Source organism: Terrapene carolina, unplaced genomic scaffold, assembly GCF_002925995.2.
Source record: "Terrapene carolina triunguis isolate 2854851 unplaced genomic scaffold, T_m_triunguis-2.0 Scaffold69, whole genome shotgun sequence".
Taxonomy (NCBI): domain Eukaryota; kingdom Metazoa; phylum Chordata; order Testudines; family Emydidae; genus Terrapene; species Terrapene triunguis.
Genome location: NW_020664420.1, coordinates 3,357,723 through 3,371,962, shown reverse-complemented (window position 1 = coordinate 3,371,962; position 14,240 = coordinate 3,357,723).

Genomic DNA, 14,240 nt, shown 5'->3' with positions numbered 1-14,240 from the left:
ATGCAACTAGTTATGCAATTACAGTAAATACTATAGGGGAAATATCTTCCTGATCCCAGCTGGGGAACAGCGTATGCCCTGAAGCATGAGGATTTATAACCCTTGTCATTTCATCATAGTAAAGGTAAGTATAGATGGTATTACTCACAAATATATATTTTAGAGAGATGACTAATGGGCCAGATTGAATCCAGCTGCTACATAGGTGCATAAATAGCTCCATCCCACAATGTCCCCCTGCACAGCAGCTCAGGGCCGCCCAGAGGGGGGATCAAGTGGGGCAATTTGCCCCAGGCCCCCACGAGAGTTTTTTGGGGCCTCTGGAGCAGGGTCCTTCACTCGCTCTGGGGGCCCCGGAAAACTCTCGTGGGGCCCGGGCCCCCGGAGCTTCTTCCGCTCCGGGTCTTCGGTGGCAATTCCATGGGTGGGGGGTCCTTCCACTCCGGGACCCATCGCCAAAGTGCCCTGAAGACCCACAGTGGGGGGTCCTTCCACTCCAGGACCTGCCGCTGAAGTGCCGGGTCTTCGGCGGCAATTCAGACTCCAGGCCCCCTGACTCCTCTGGGCGGCCCTGCAGCAGCTAGGCACAGTTGCCAACCCTGCACTCTCTCATTTCCATGTCCTTGGAGCTTCCTGATTCCAGATGGGACCATAAATGTCAAAACTCCATGACACCAGCTGTTCATATGAGATTTATAACCTAATTTTGTAGACTTGAGAGGTTTTGTTAGGTCAGGTAAACATGAAAACTTGATGGACATTATCAAATGGAGACCCAGACACCAGACCCTTAAAAGTTCACTCACCATTAGTTCACCCCCCACCCGAGACCAAAACATTACAATATAGCATGTGTATGACAAGTTGTAACAGGACATGATGATACAGACCCCAAAACTCATAGCATACCCACATATACCCTTGCTTTATTACATCAAGTCTGATTCTCCAGTACCTGATATCTTGTGGAGGATTTTAGACACATACAACATGGTTATAAAATGCTTTGCATGACAAAAGATAATCAGGCTTGTTGTCTTGAGATCACTGAAGGACTCTGCAGAATATTTTCCCCAATTTTCCTAAGCATTTTGCAGTTATTTGTGAGTTGACCGTAATCTTAGGTTCACTTATTACAATGCCATTATTGCACTCAAATCTTGTGTGTCTACTTATCTCCTGCCTCCTTTAATGGGTAAGAAGAAGGATGCTGTTTGATTGCTTGATTAACCTTCAAAAATGTGTCATTAGGTGAATGTCTTCTCATCCACTTATGAAAGCCGGTAAGAGTCAGCCATGGGAGCTTTTCATCATACTTTAAGTCCACTCGTGCCATCATAAAAGGTTATATACAATTGCACAGGATGCTGCAGAAGGACTTATAATGGAAGCAGACTGTCATCATGACACTAGCAATGAACAAGAAAATAAGTTGGCCCAACCAGAAAATGTGAGGTGTACCACTCTCCGGGGACAATTAAACAGCATTATATTAGCATGGGCATTATGATAATCAGTGGGTAACAAGTCAACAGGAAAGTTACACAAAGGGGGTGATGGCAGTGGTGGGGAAATGGACGTACATTGTCTCACTTAATACAACTGATCATCCAGGTGATATTGGCAAGGAAGGACAGCTTCCCTTTTATCTGCATCATAGCAGAATCATACACTCATAGAATATCAGGATTGGAAGGGACCTCAGGAGGTCATCTAGTCCAACCCCCTGCTCAAAGTAGGACCAATCCCCAACTAGATCATTCCAGCCAGGGCTTTGTCAAGCCTGACCTTAAAAACCTCTAAGGAAGGAGATTCCACCACCTCCCTAGGTAACCCATTCCAGTGCCTCACCACCCTCCTAGTGAAAAAGTTTTTCCTACTATCCAACCTAAACCTCCCCCACTGCAACTTGAGATCATTACTCCTTGTTCTGTCATCTGCTACTGCTGAGAACAGTCTAGATCCATCCTCTTTGGAACCCCTTTTCAGGTAGTTGAAAGCAGCTATCAAATCCCCCCTCATTCTTCTCTTCTGCAGACTAAACAATCCCAGTTCCCTCAGCCTCTCCTAAGTTATGTGCTACAGCCCCCTAATCATTTTTGTTGCCTTCAGCTGGACTCTTTCCAATTTTTCCACATCCTTCTTGTAGTGTGGGGCCCAAAACTGGACACAGTACTCCAGATGAGGCCTCACCAATGCCGAATAGAGGGGAATGATCACGTCCCTCGATCTGCTGGCAATGCCCCTACTTAAACAGCCCAAAATGCCATTAACCTTCTTGGCAACAAGGGAACACTGTTGACTCATATCCAGCTTCTCGTCCACTGTAACCCCTAGGTCCTTTTCTGCAGAACTGCTGCCTAGCCACTCAGTCCCTAGTCTGTAGCAATGCATGGGATTCTTCCGTCTTAAGTGCAGGACACCTAAGCCATGTGCTTTGAAATATGTAATGTTTGCAATCAGAGTGGACAGAAATAAAAGCCACCTCTCATACCCCCAGTCATCTAGCAACTCTTGTAACTGGCATATGCAATGGCTGAATGACCTGGCTTCATTCACAACTAGATCAGTACTAAAACAGTCAGGATGATAGATAGCAGCTTATCAATAATTGAAAAGAAAGGCTTAGAGATGTCCCATTATCTGAATAATTAACGCTGCACTTGGGCTTTGTAATTCCTTAATAAAACTGACTGATTGATTTGCTTAATTAATTCCTACTTTGACAGGCTTATTGCTTTCTTTGGAGATGGGGTTGGGCAAAAAAATGAAAATTATTCAAAACGGGGAAGAAAGATTTAAAATTTTCATAAACTTTTGCCACCCTTCCCTCCTCAGAGAATAGTGGAAACATGTTCAACGGTTAATTCTGCATGACAGAACCTCACAGGACCCCACCTCTTATTAACCACAAAAAGAGCTTCACAAATGGAAACCAAAAAAAACAAAAAAACAAGTTTTTCCCTCTTTCCATTTCACCTCTGTGTGTGTCCCATTGCAACCGACCAAACATTATGATAAACTATAAAGTGTCCCCTGACCTCACCACTAGTAAACTTGACTGAGCTTTAAACACCTTTGAATAAATCAATCTGAATGGAATCTTTAAAGCCCACTTCAGTTTAACAGCAATAATTACTTTGAAAGTCAGCTGCTACCACGGCTCTGCTCTGTCATAAAGGAAAAGCTTCCTCCAGCTGTAGGGTTTACCTTAGGGAAAATTGTTTTATAGACGGTTTGAAATCAGGAGACCACCAGCTTGTTTTCTCTAGTTTGTTACTTTGTTGGTTGTTACCCTGTGTCCTGGTAAAGATCAAGGCTGAAAGAAGATTTTTAACCAGGCTCTAAGTAGAGATGGGCCCTGTTACACTGGTCTACAATTTTTGAGAAGTCATCTGCTTCAGAGATAAAATGTGCTATTTATTATGTATTTTGATGTGCTGAATTCAAAGATGACAATGAAAACAACTGATTGGCTACTGTTTCTAAGATATTTAAGTTTTTACATTTTATGTCTATGTATATTGTGTAGATAGTAGAGTTTTAATCATAAATTGTAAACCTAGGTCTTTTCATGTGTTTAGGGTTGCTTTACATGATAATATTTCACCTGTCCTGTTTATGTAACACTTTAAAAATCAGCAAAAGGGTTATATAAATAAAATTTATTATGAAACAAAAGGCAAAAAACTATTATGTACATAGTTTAGTCCTATTCAGTGTCTACTCGGTGCTTCTTGGCTTGTCTCTTGTATTCATTAAATGGAGCATCTCTTGTCACTGCCAGCAATAGTCTGCAATCATTGATGGGCTCCATTTGCCCTGATAGCGTTTCTCCATTGTTGCAATGTCCTGATGAAATCGCTCGCCGTGCTCGTCGCTCACTGCTCCGCAGTTGGGTGGAAAAAAATCGAGATGAGAGTGCAAAAAATGTATCTTTAGTGACATGTTGCAACCAAGGCTTTTGTATGCCTTGAGGAGGTTTTCCACCAACAACCTGTAGTTGTCTGCCTTATTGTTTCCGAGAAAATTTATTGCCACTAACTGGAAGGCTTTCCATGCCGTCTTTTCTTTGCCACGCAGTGCATGGTCAAATGCATCATCTCGAAGAAGTTCACGAATCTGAGGACTAACAAAGACACCTTCCTTTATCTTAGCTTCACTTAAGCTTGGAAATTTTCCACGGAGGTACTTGAAAGCTGCTTGTGTTTTGTCAATGGCCTTGACAAAGTTCTTCATCAGACCCAGCTTGATGTGTAAGGGTGGTAACAAAATCTTCCTTGATTCAACAAGTGGTGGATGCTGAACACTTTTCCTCCCAGGCTCCAATGACTGTCGGAGTGGCCAATCTTTCTTGATGTAGTGGGAATCTCTTGCACGACTATCCCATTCGCAGAGAAAACAGCAGTACTTTGTGTATCCAGTCTGCAGACCAAGCAAGAGAGCAAGAACCTTCAAATCGCCACAAAGCTGCCACTGATGTTGGTCATAGTTTGTGCACCTCAAAAGTTGTTTCATGTTGTCATAGGTTTCCTTCATATGGACTGCATGACCAACTGGAATTGATGGCAAAACATTGCCATTATGCAGTAAAACAGCTTTAAGACTCGTCTTCGATGAATCAATGAACAGTCTCCACTCATCTGGATCGTGAACGATGTTGAGGGCTGCCATCACACCATCGATGTTGTTGCAGGCTACAAGATCACCTTCCACGAAGAAGAATGGGACAAGATCTTTTTGACGGTCACGGAACATGGAAACCCTAACATCACCTGCCAGGAGATTCCACTGCTGTAGTCTGGAGCCCAACAGCTCTGCCTTACTCTTGGGTAGTTCCAAATCCCTGACAAGGTCATTCAGTTCACCTTGTGTTATGAGGTGTGGTTCAGAGGAGGAGGATGGGAGAAAATGTGGGTCCTGTGACATTGATGGTTCAGGACCAGAAGTTTCATCCTCTTCCTCTTCCTCGTCTGACTCAAGTGAGAATGATTCTGGTGCATCAGGAACCGGCAGTCCTCCTCCGTGGGGTACTGGGCGTATAGCTGATGGAATGTTTGGATAATGCACAGTCCACTTTTTCTTCTTTGACACACCTTTCCCAACTGGAGGCACCATGCAGAAGTAACAATTGCTGGTATGAGCTGTTGGCTCTCTCCAAATCATTGGCACTGCAAAAGGCATAGATTTCCTTTTCCTGTTCAACCACTGGCGAAGATTTGTTGCACAAGTGTTGCAGCATATGTGTGGGGCCCACCTCTTGTCCTGATCTCCAATTTTGCAGCCAAAATAAAGGTGATAGGCTTTCTTAACCATACTGGTTATACTGCGCTTTTGTGATGCAAAAGTCACTTCACAAACATAGCAGAAGTTATCTGCACTGTTCACACAAGTACGAGGCATCTCTGCTCACTTTGGCTAAACAGAAATGTGTCCCTTTGCAAAATCAAACACTGACAAATAAGAGAGCACGACACTGTATGATTTCTAGAGCTGATATAGGGCAATTTGTTCAGCAGAGTGATGTAAGCTTCGTTATGATTGCATCATCCATGACTTCTACGAATAACATGATGCAATTCATATCATGTATGACGCAATACTAGCTTCAGATTGCATCATTCATTGTTTTGCCTAAAAAGCAAGTACTGTCCAAACCCAGTCATAGATTTATTCATAGATCCAGTCAAAGATGTATTTTAGTCATTTCTGGTTTAAATTGAGATCCCTTCCCTTTATAACTCACTTATCCTCCGCCATTCCCCAAGTCAAGGGTCGTATATACTGACCCAATAGCATATCTTGAAAACTAGAGCCAATCAACAATTTTAAGCATCATTTTCGTTCTCAGCGACCCAGAATTAGTAAAGTTTGACTACATTTATTTCAGAAGCATTTTGGCTGTAGAGCAGTGTTATTAATTACAACTTGTACGGCACCCCAAGCTGCGCTGTGTTTTCATGGCCAAGCAACTATGCCGTGATCCAGATCCAAATTCCCCCAAATCTTAAGGACTTACAGGTTCCAACTTGTGGTCTGGTTGACTATAAAGATAGGTTTCAGCCACAAAGTGTAAATCCACGCTTCTCCAAAATGAGTGTGTATGGATCTGGATTAAGGGTTAGATCCATCTCTATTTATAACATGGTTTTATGTTCCATCCACACAAGTGAGACTAAACCAAAAACCTGATTTGACAACAGCAGAGATCATTAACCATTCAACAACACCCACTGTTAAACCGAGTGAGCAAAACACCATTGGCCTCAGAGGAGTTACACCAATCTTGCATTCAGCAATTGTTTTGCCTGTGTAAAAGAGAGTGGGCTTTTGGTTTAGAGCTTTATAAGGGAGAGGTTTGTTTTCCTTTTGAATTATGAGAAGATAGAAAGGAACCCTAATGTAATAAAAAGGGAAGAAAGAAGCCAGAACTGATTAACTGGTTAACAAAACAAACAAGGTTCCAGTGTTTCCCCTATGGAAAACTGAAAGGGAGGGAGTAACATCACAGCAAAAAAAGCAGAAAAAGACCTAGCAGATTCAAAACTAAAGTGGATGGAGCAATGGCAATCATGCTGGCATGAGAGGAATAAGATGACCTAGTTCTGTAACATAATCTCCTCTTCCTGGTAACTATTTAAAAGTTAGCATCACAGTACCATGTAGATGTGCCAACCAAGATGAAAGGCTAGGCAATTTACATACATGTAGTAAGAGATAGTCACAGCCCCAGGAAGGCAGAGGAAGGAAGTCCTATTATCCCTATTTTGCAGATGGGGAACAGAGGCATAGAGAACTAAAGTAACTTGCCTCTGGTTTCTGACAATACTTGGACTCAGACCCAACTATTGTGTGCATGAACCACAAGACCATCCTTCCTCTCAACTCACTTCTTTTTCTGTTTTTTTTTATTGTATGAAAAGTTGGTAAGAGTCCAATACCATCGTGATGCATAAGAAAGGAGATTGAGAAAATCTAAAGAACTATCGCCCGATCTGCCTGCTTTCGCGTATCTATAAATTGTTCACTAAAATAATAACAAATCGACTACTGCAAAACCTGGATGAACAGCAACCTAGAGAGCAGGCCTGCTTTCAAAGGAATTATAGCACGATAGACCACGTCTTCACTCTAAACCAACTACTAGAGCATTCAAGGGAATATAAATTCCCTTTGTGCACTGCCTTCGTGGACTACGAGAAGGCGTTTGACAGCGTAGAGACTAACACCGTTCTTGAAGTTCTTTCAGAACAGGGCATCAGTGCAAAATATATCATATTACTAAAGGAAGCGGACTCTGGCTGCAGCACGGACATATCACTGTTTGATACTCCTCTCTGAATCCCCATCGAGAAAGGTGTGAAACAAGGAGATACAGTTTCCCCAAAATTATTCACAGCCTGTCTTGAATTGGTTTTTCGACAAGCAGACTTGAAAGGTGGGATTAATATCAATGGCGAGTGGCTAAACCATCTCAGGTTTGCAGATGATATAGTGCTGATAGCTGAAAATACAGCCCATCTTGAGAGAATGCTTAAAGAACTGAACGCGAAAAGTAGTCAAGTTGGATTAAAAATGAATCGATCGAAAACGAAATACATGAGATCAGATGTTCTGCCAAGAACCCAAGTAACTCTTGGAGGAGAGGAAATCCAAGAGGTTGATAAATACGTTTATTTGGGACAGGGAGGCAACATGCGCCATGATCAGAAAGGTGAAATGTCACGCAGAAAAAAGCTGGATGGTGTGCATTCAATGACATCAAGGACATCCTCCAAGGAAAGATGAGCAAAACAACTTGTGCAAATCTTTTCAATTTGACCGTGCTTCCAGCGATGTTATATCGCAGCGAAACATGGTTGCTGACAAAGATTGAAGAACATCAACTGTCTGTCACACAGAGGGCGATGCAATGAAAATTTTTGGGCATTTTGCTCCGCGATCACATCCCCAACAAAATAATTAGGCAGCAGTCTGGAGTGCGACACTTTGTTGTTGTTGAAAGCAGGCTCAGCAAAATGCGGTGGGCGGGACATGTGGCCCGACTCAGTGACACCAGATGGACCACAGCTATATCCGAGTGGTATCTACGAGAACAGAAACAGCCACACGGTCGGCCTCCAAAGAGGTGGGATGATTTCCTAACAAGGAGATATGGACAAGATTGGCGAAGGATGGCCAGAGCAACAGAAGATTGGAAGATGTGTTGTGATCGGTTCAGTCTCAACAGATGAAGGACCAACAGTCTACGCAGTCTAGGCATGAACCAGTGTGATCTAGAAGCTTCAGTTTTCTTCCAGCCCTAAAATCTAAGAAGCAAGTTCTTGTGCTTATCTTTCCTTGATGTTTTTGAGAGAACCCTCTTTCCACAGTGATTTGTCCTTGATACTGGTATTTCTTTCCTTAAACATTTTAGGCCTAACTCTCTTATATTGGTATAAATTAGGAGTGTTTTTGTAACCGTGTTGGTCCAGAATATCATAGAATCATAGAAGATTCAGGTTGAAAGAGACTTCAGGATGTCATCTAGTCCAACCCCCTGCTCAAAGCAGGACAAACCCCAACTAAATCGTCCCAACCAAGGCTTTATCAAGGGCCTTAAAAACCTCTAAGGGTGAAAATTCCACCACATCCCTAGGGAATCCATTTCAGTGCTTCACAACCCTCCTAGTCAAATAGTTTTTCCTATTATCCAACCCAGACCTCCCCACTGCAACTTGAGACCATTCCTCCTTGTTCTGTCATCTGACACCACTGAGAACAGCCTAGCTCCATCCTCTTTGGAACCCCCCTTCAGTTTGTTGAAGGCTTCTATCAAATCCCCCCTCACTCTTCTCTTCTGCAGACTAAATAAGCCCAGTTCCCACAGCCTCTCCTCATAAGTTATGTGCCCCAGACTCCTAATCATTTTTGTTGCCCTCCACTGGACTTTCTCCAATTTTTCCACATCCTTTCTGTAGAGAGGGGCCCAAAACTGGATGCAATACTCCAGATGTGGCCTCACCAGTGCCAAATAGAGGGGAATAATTATTTCCCTCGATCTGCTGGCAATGCTCTTACTAATTCAGCCCAAGATGCTGTTAGCCTTCTTGGCAACAAGGGTACACTGCTGACTCATATCCAGCTTCTCGTCCACTATAATCCCCGGGTCCTTTTCTGCAGAACTGCCGCTTAGTCAGTCAGTCCTCAGACTGTAGCAGTGCCTGAGATTCTTCCGTCCTAAGTGGAGGACTCTGCACTTGACCTTGTTGAACCTCATCAGATTTCTTTTAGTCCAATCCTCCAATTTGTCTAGGTCACTCTGGACCCTACTCCTACCCTCCAGCATATCTACCTCTCCCCCCTAGCTTAGTGTCATCCGCTATCCTACTGAGGGTGTAATCCATCCCATCATCCAGATAATTAATTAAGATGTTGATAAAAAACGGCTCCAGGAGAGACCCCTGGGCCACTCCGCTTGATCCTGGCTGCCAACTAGACATCAAGCCATTCATCACTACCCGTTGAGCCCAACAATCTGACCAGCTTTCTATCCATCTTATAGTCCATTCATCTAGTCCATACTTTTTTAATTTACTGGCAAGAATACTGTGGGAGACCGTATCAAAAGCTTTGCTAAAGTCAAGATATATCATGTCCACTGCTTTCCCCATATCCACAGAGCCAGTTATCTCATCATAGAAGGCAATCAGGTTGGTAAGGAATGACTTGCCCCTGGTGAATCCATGTTGACTGTTCCTGATCACCTTCCTCTCTTCCAAGTGCTTTGAAATGGATTCCTTGTGGACCTGCTCCATGATTTTGTCAGTGACTGAGGTGAGGCTGACCGGTCTGTAGTTCCCCGGATTCTCCTTCTTCCCTTTTTCAAAGATGGGCACTATATTTGCTTTTTCTAATCGTCTGGGACCTCCGCAGATTGCCATGAGTTTTCAAAGATAATGGCCAGTGGCTCTGCAATCACATCAGCCAGCTCCCACAGCACCCTCGGATGCATTAGGTCCGGCCCCTTGGACTTGTGCATGTCCAGCTTTTCTAAATAGTCTTTAAGATTAAGATTGATTGGATGGTTAAAGTTGACAAACGTTTCTGAACCTTAAAAAAAAGTTTGGACTGAGTTTGGTTAGAGTTGTTGTTGCAGGTTAATACAGTATTGGCCTTCGCTGTATCCAAACCAGTTTGGTCATCCCTAATAACAATAGACTACATGCTGCAGTCCTTTGTGGGGTAAAACACCCATCGAAGTTGATGATAAAATAATATATACAAGCCAAGATGGACTTTGACTGCAAAGTAGATTTGGATTGTGAAACAAACTCTCCCTATCCTCCAAAATTCAGTGGGTGTTTGGATCTCGGGTTTTGGTAGAGACCCGTTATTCCTGACTATTAATTTGATAAAATGCCTGGATAATCTTTTTTTTTTAGGAAAAAAATCTGTGATCCTCTGCATATATTCAATCAGTTATTCAAATGTTGTGCCTGTGCAGAGTATCTGAATCTCAAATGACACATTAAATTGGATGCACAGTTGAGGGAAATAATTAGCATAAGGAATGGCTTTCTTGAGACTCAGGATGTGGGTTCCTAGGCTCATCATAAAGGAGTTTTTGAAACGACCCAGCGAACTTGTGTGCAGCAGTTCTTCAACAACATAGTCCACTATCCCTCCACTCAGCATTTCAAACCAGAAAACAACCAACACTTACAATTTTAGCAGCTTTTGCGGCCAGTGTCTGACATCAGCAGTGCTCACTGCCTGACATGGCTGAGCCAGTTATTTCCTTCTGCCACATTCATTGAGGATGGCTGCACGACCATAAAAGGGACGGGCTTTTTAAGCAAGGCAGTTCTCACACAGAAGATGGAGTTTGAAAATTTGCTTCTCCAGCCTGTTAAAAAGGGTGCTTCGGGGGGACGGGATGGTAACCTAAGTAACATAGTTTGAAAAATGCAAGAGTCCCTTTTACTGAGAGCAAATTATTTACAAATATTAGTATTTTTACCAGAAGACAGCTAGATAGCTAGATTAGCTTGACACATGAAACTGTGGATGTTCCCTGTAGCTTTATAAACATTTTTTAAATCCTGCTATGCTCACAGCCTCAGTGATATCTTGTGTCAATGAGTTCCATCGGTTATCAGTTTATTGTTCAGATAACACTCTCAGAAATATTTATTTATCCTGGTATTCATGGTATTATTTTACTTTCTGTAAACATTCTTGCAACTAAAAGAAATATTTTATTCACAGACACCAACAAACCAATTAAATGGTTTTAGTCCAAAGGATACTCACAAAGGGTAAAATTCACCCTATTGAAGAAGGCCACCACTGCATCTCATGTTAGCACTATTTTGAGGGTGTAAGCAAGGTCTTCAGTGGTGCATAGGGCTTATTGTGTGGTCCTCTGCACAAGAATGAATTTTATCCAAATATTTTTCCTTTGCATTCACAGTCTTTGAAATAACCCCTTATTATTATTATTCAACCCCTTATTGGTTGAAATGTTTATAGTATTATTTTCTTCCACTCCAGGCAGAGGGAGCACTGGACACTCATGAGACAGAAATCCTTTGTCACCAAATGTTATATTTGGACCCAGTGGAGAAGGGGCTATACACAGACAAAGAGCAAGCTGAGAGGCACACAGCTTTCTGCTGTGGTAGTAACTTTAGTGTTTTGGCAGTAAAATTGAAACCAACACAAAAGTGAGGTTTGCAATGGGGAAGGAGGGTTGGGGTAGGGAGGGTGCACAGACATTTAAAGGGACAGAACATCACAAAAACCACAATCAAAACGTTTAATTTCCTGCCTACTCAGTTTAAACATTCAGATAATCATTTTGATAACAATTTAGAAAAAAAAAGTTATTTTTTCCTGAAGAACTTTTAAAAAAAGTTTTTAAAAAAATTCATCTGTTTTGAACCTTGCACAATGGAAACAACATTGGCATTTCAATTTTTTTCTGAAACATTTTAAAAAAAATACTTTTTGCCCTGCTGTGCCTCTTATATTACTAAAACTGTGGGGAGGCAGGGAAAGCTATTTTAAATTGCCTATGTAGGATGTTTATTTATATCCTACTTTTTATAGTGCTTGGATAGTGACAGTACGCTGGTTAGTTTCACATTCTGGTCCTCATGAACCAACTGGGCATGCCCGTGGAATTCCCACCACAACAGGGGAGTGTTTCCTTTTTTTATTTTTTTAAGTTTTCTGAAATAAATAATCATGGGGAAAAAATAAAACATTTTCATTTGTCTTAGTTGTGGTTTGTTTGCTTTGAAACATTTCAGGTTCAAAACTAAGGCCATGTCTACACTAAAAAGTTAGATCAACCCAGCTATGTCACTCAAGGGTGTGAAAAATCTCTACCCCCCCCCCCCGAGCGATGTAGTTAAGCCGATGTAACTCCCGGAGCAGATAGCACTAGGTCACTGGAAGAATTCTCCCACAGTGGTGGATTAACTACAGCGAGGGAGAACCACTCCAATTGCCGCAGTGTCTACACTGAAGCACTGCAGCGTTTCTAGTGAGGAGACAGCCTAAGTTGACAGCATATTTTGAACTCTACAACAATATCAGACACTGAACCAAATTCAACTGAAAATTCAAGAATACTGGCTTTGTCCTTCGTCTTCCAAGGTATTTGGGGTCAGATTTTTCAGAAGGGCTTAGTACTCGCGCTAGGGACCTGATTTTCCAAAATCAGTCAATCAAGTTTGGGGTTGAGACCTCTTGAAAAGTTGGCTGCAGTGTTTGCCAGTTGCTATTACATGTTAGCTTAAGTCTTATATTGAGCTGTTGGAAGTAGGTTAGGAAACTAAATAATGTTCATGCTGCCCCACTCCGCCATTGCACACACCAGTGCTAATAGTGTTTTTTTGCAGAAGTGTGTGTGGGGGGGAGGGTGAATTGTTTCTCCGACTCTCAAAGTACCAAAGTCCTTATTATTCTTTTCAGTGAAGGGGAAAAAAATCCTTGAAAACTTATAAATAATGAAAATATATAGATTTTTTTTCTTTTGCAATAATTGTTTCCTTGGGGAAATAATGATGCAGTTCAGTGATGCTTGAGATTTTATGGGTAGCATGGATGAAACTAATGTTTGCTTAATTGTTTCTGGCGTATAAACGTGAACTGAAAAATGCAAGATCACGGCAGCCACAGAAAAACTGATCCTAGATGAATGAAATCAGGGTTCTTGAGTTCTAACCAAGGGATAAATCCTGCCCTTTCAGAAACTAACCGTGCAGAGTGATGTATCGAGGAGCAGTGTATATGCAGCTGAATGACTGGAACTTTAGATTTCCTGCCTTGCACTTATTCATTGCACAGGGAACCAGCAGTATGCATGACGTGGCACATATTATGGCTCCTTTCCTCAAGTTCAGCATGCACTCAACTTCAGAGGGCAGCACTTGCGGTAGCTGGCTGTGAGGGTTGCACATGCGTCTCCTCTTACAAACTATGTCCCACTGGGAAGGTGGTGCATATACCATATCCCCTCCCTAACTCCCATTCTGCAATACACCTAATAAGAATGTAGAGAGCTTAGTAATCTGCAGTAAAAAGTCCCCTCTCCTCTCAAGCTCTCTTTAAATCGACATTCCTAATAGATTCTCAGAAATACAAGATGGAAAAGACCTCTGGAATTTTTTCTCTCCGCTGTATTTTCTAGTTCTTTGTCCTGTCTAGTTTTAAATGTCCCAAGTGATGACGTTTCTACCATTTCCCTTGGAAGAATATTCCCTAGTCTGATTTGTAGTGAAAACTTCAGAAGGATGACTCTCAAAAGGAACATAGGAACGGCCATACTGGGTCAGACCAATAGTCCATCTAGCATTGTATCCTATCTTCCAGCAATGGCCGTTGTCAGATACTGCAAAGGGAAGGAACAGAACAGGGCAACCATCAAGTGATCCATCCAGTGTCACCCATTCCCAGCCTCTGGCAGTCAAAGGCTTAGGGACACCTAGAGAATGGGATTGCATCCCTGACCATCTTGACTAATAACCATTGATGGTCCTATCCTCCATTAATTTAATTCTTTTTTGAATCCAGTTATATGTTGATCTTCACAACATCATCTGGCAACGAGTTCCACAGGTTAACTGTGTTGTGTGAAGAAGTACTTCCTTATGTTTGCATTTAAACCTGCTGCCTATTAATTTCATTGGGTGACCCCTATTTCTCGTGTTACATGAAGGGGTAAATAACACTTCCTTACTCACTTTCTC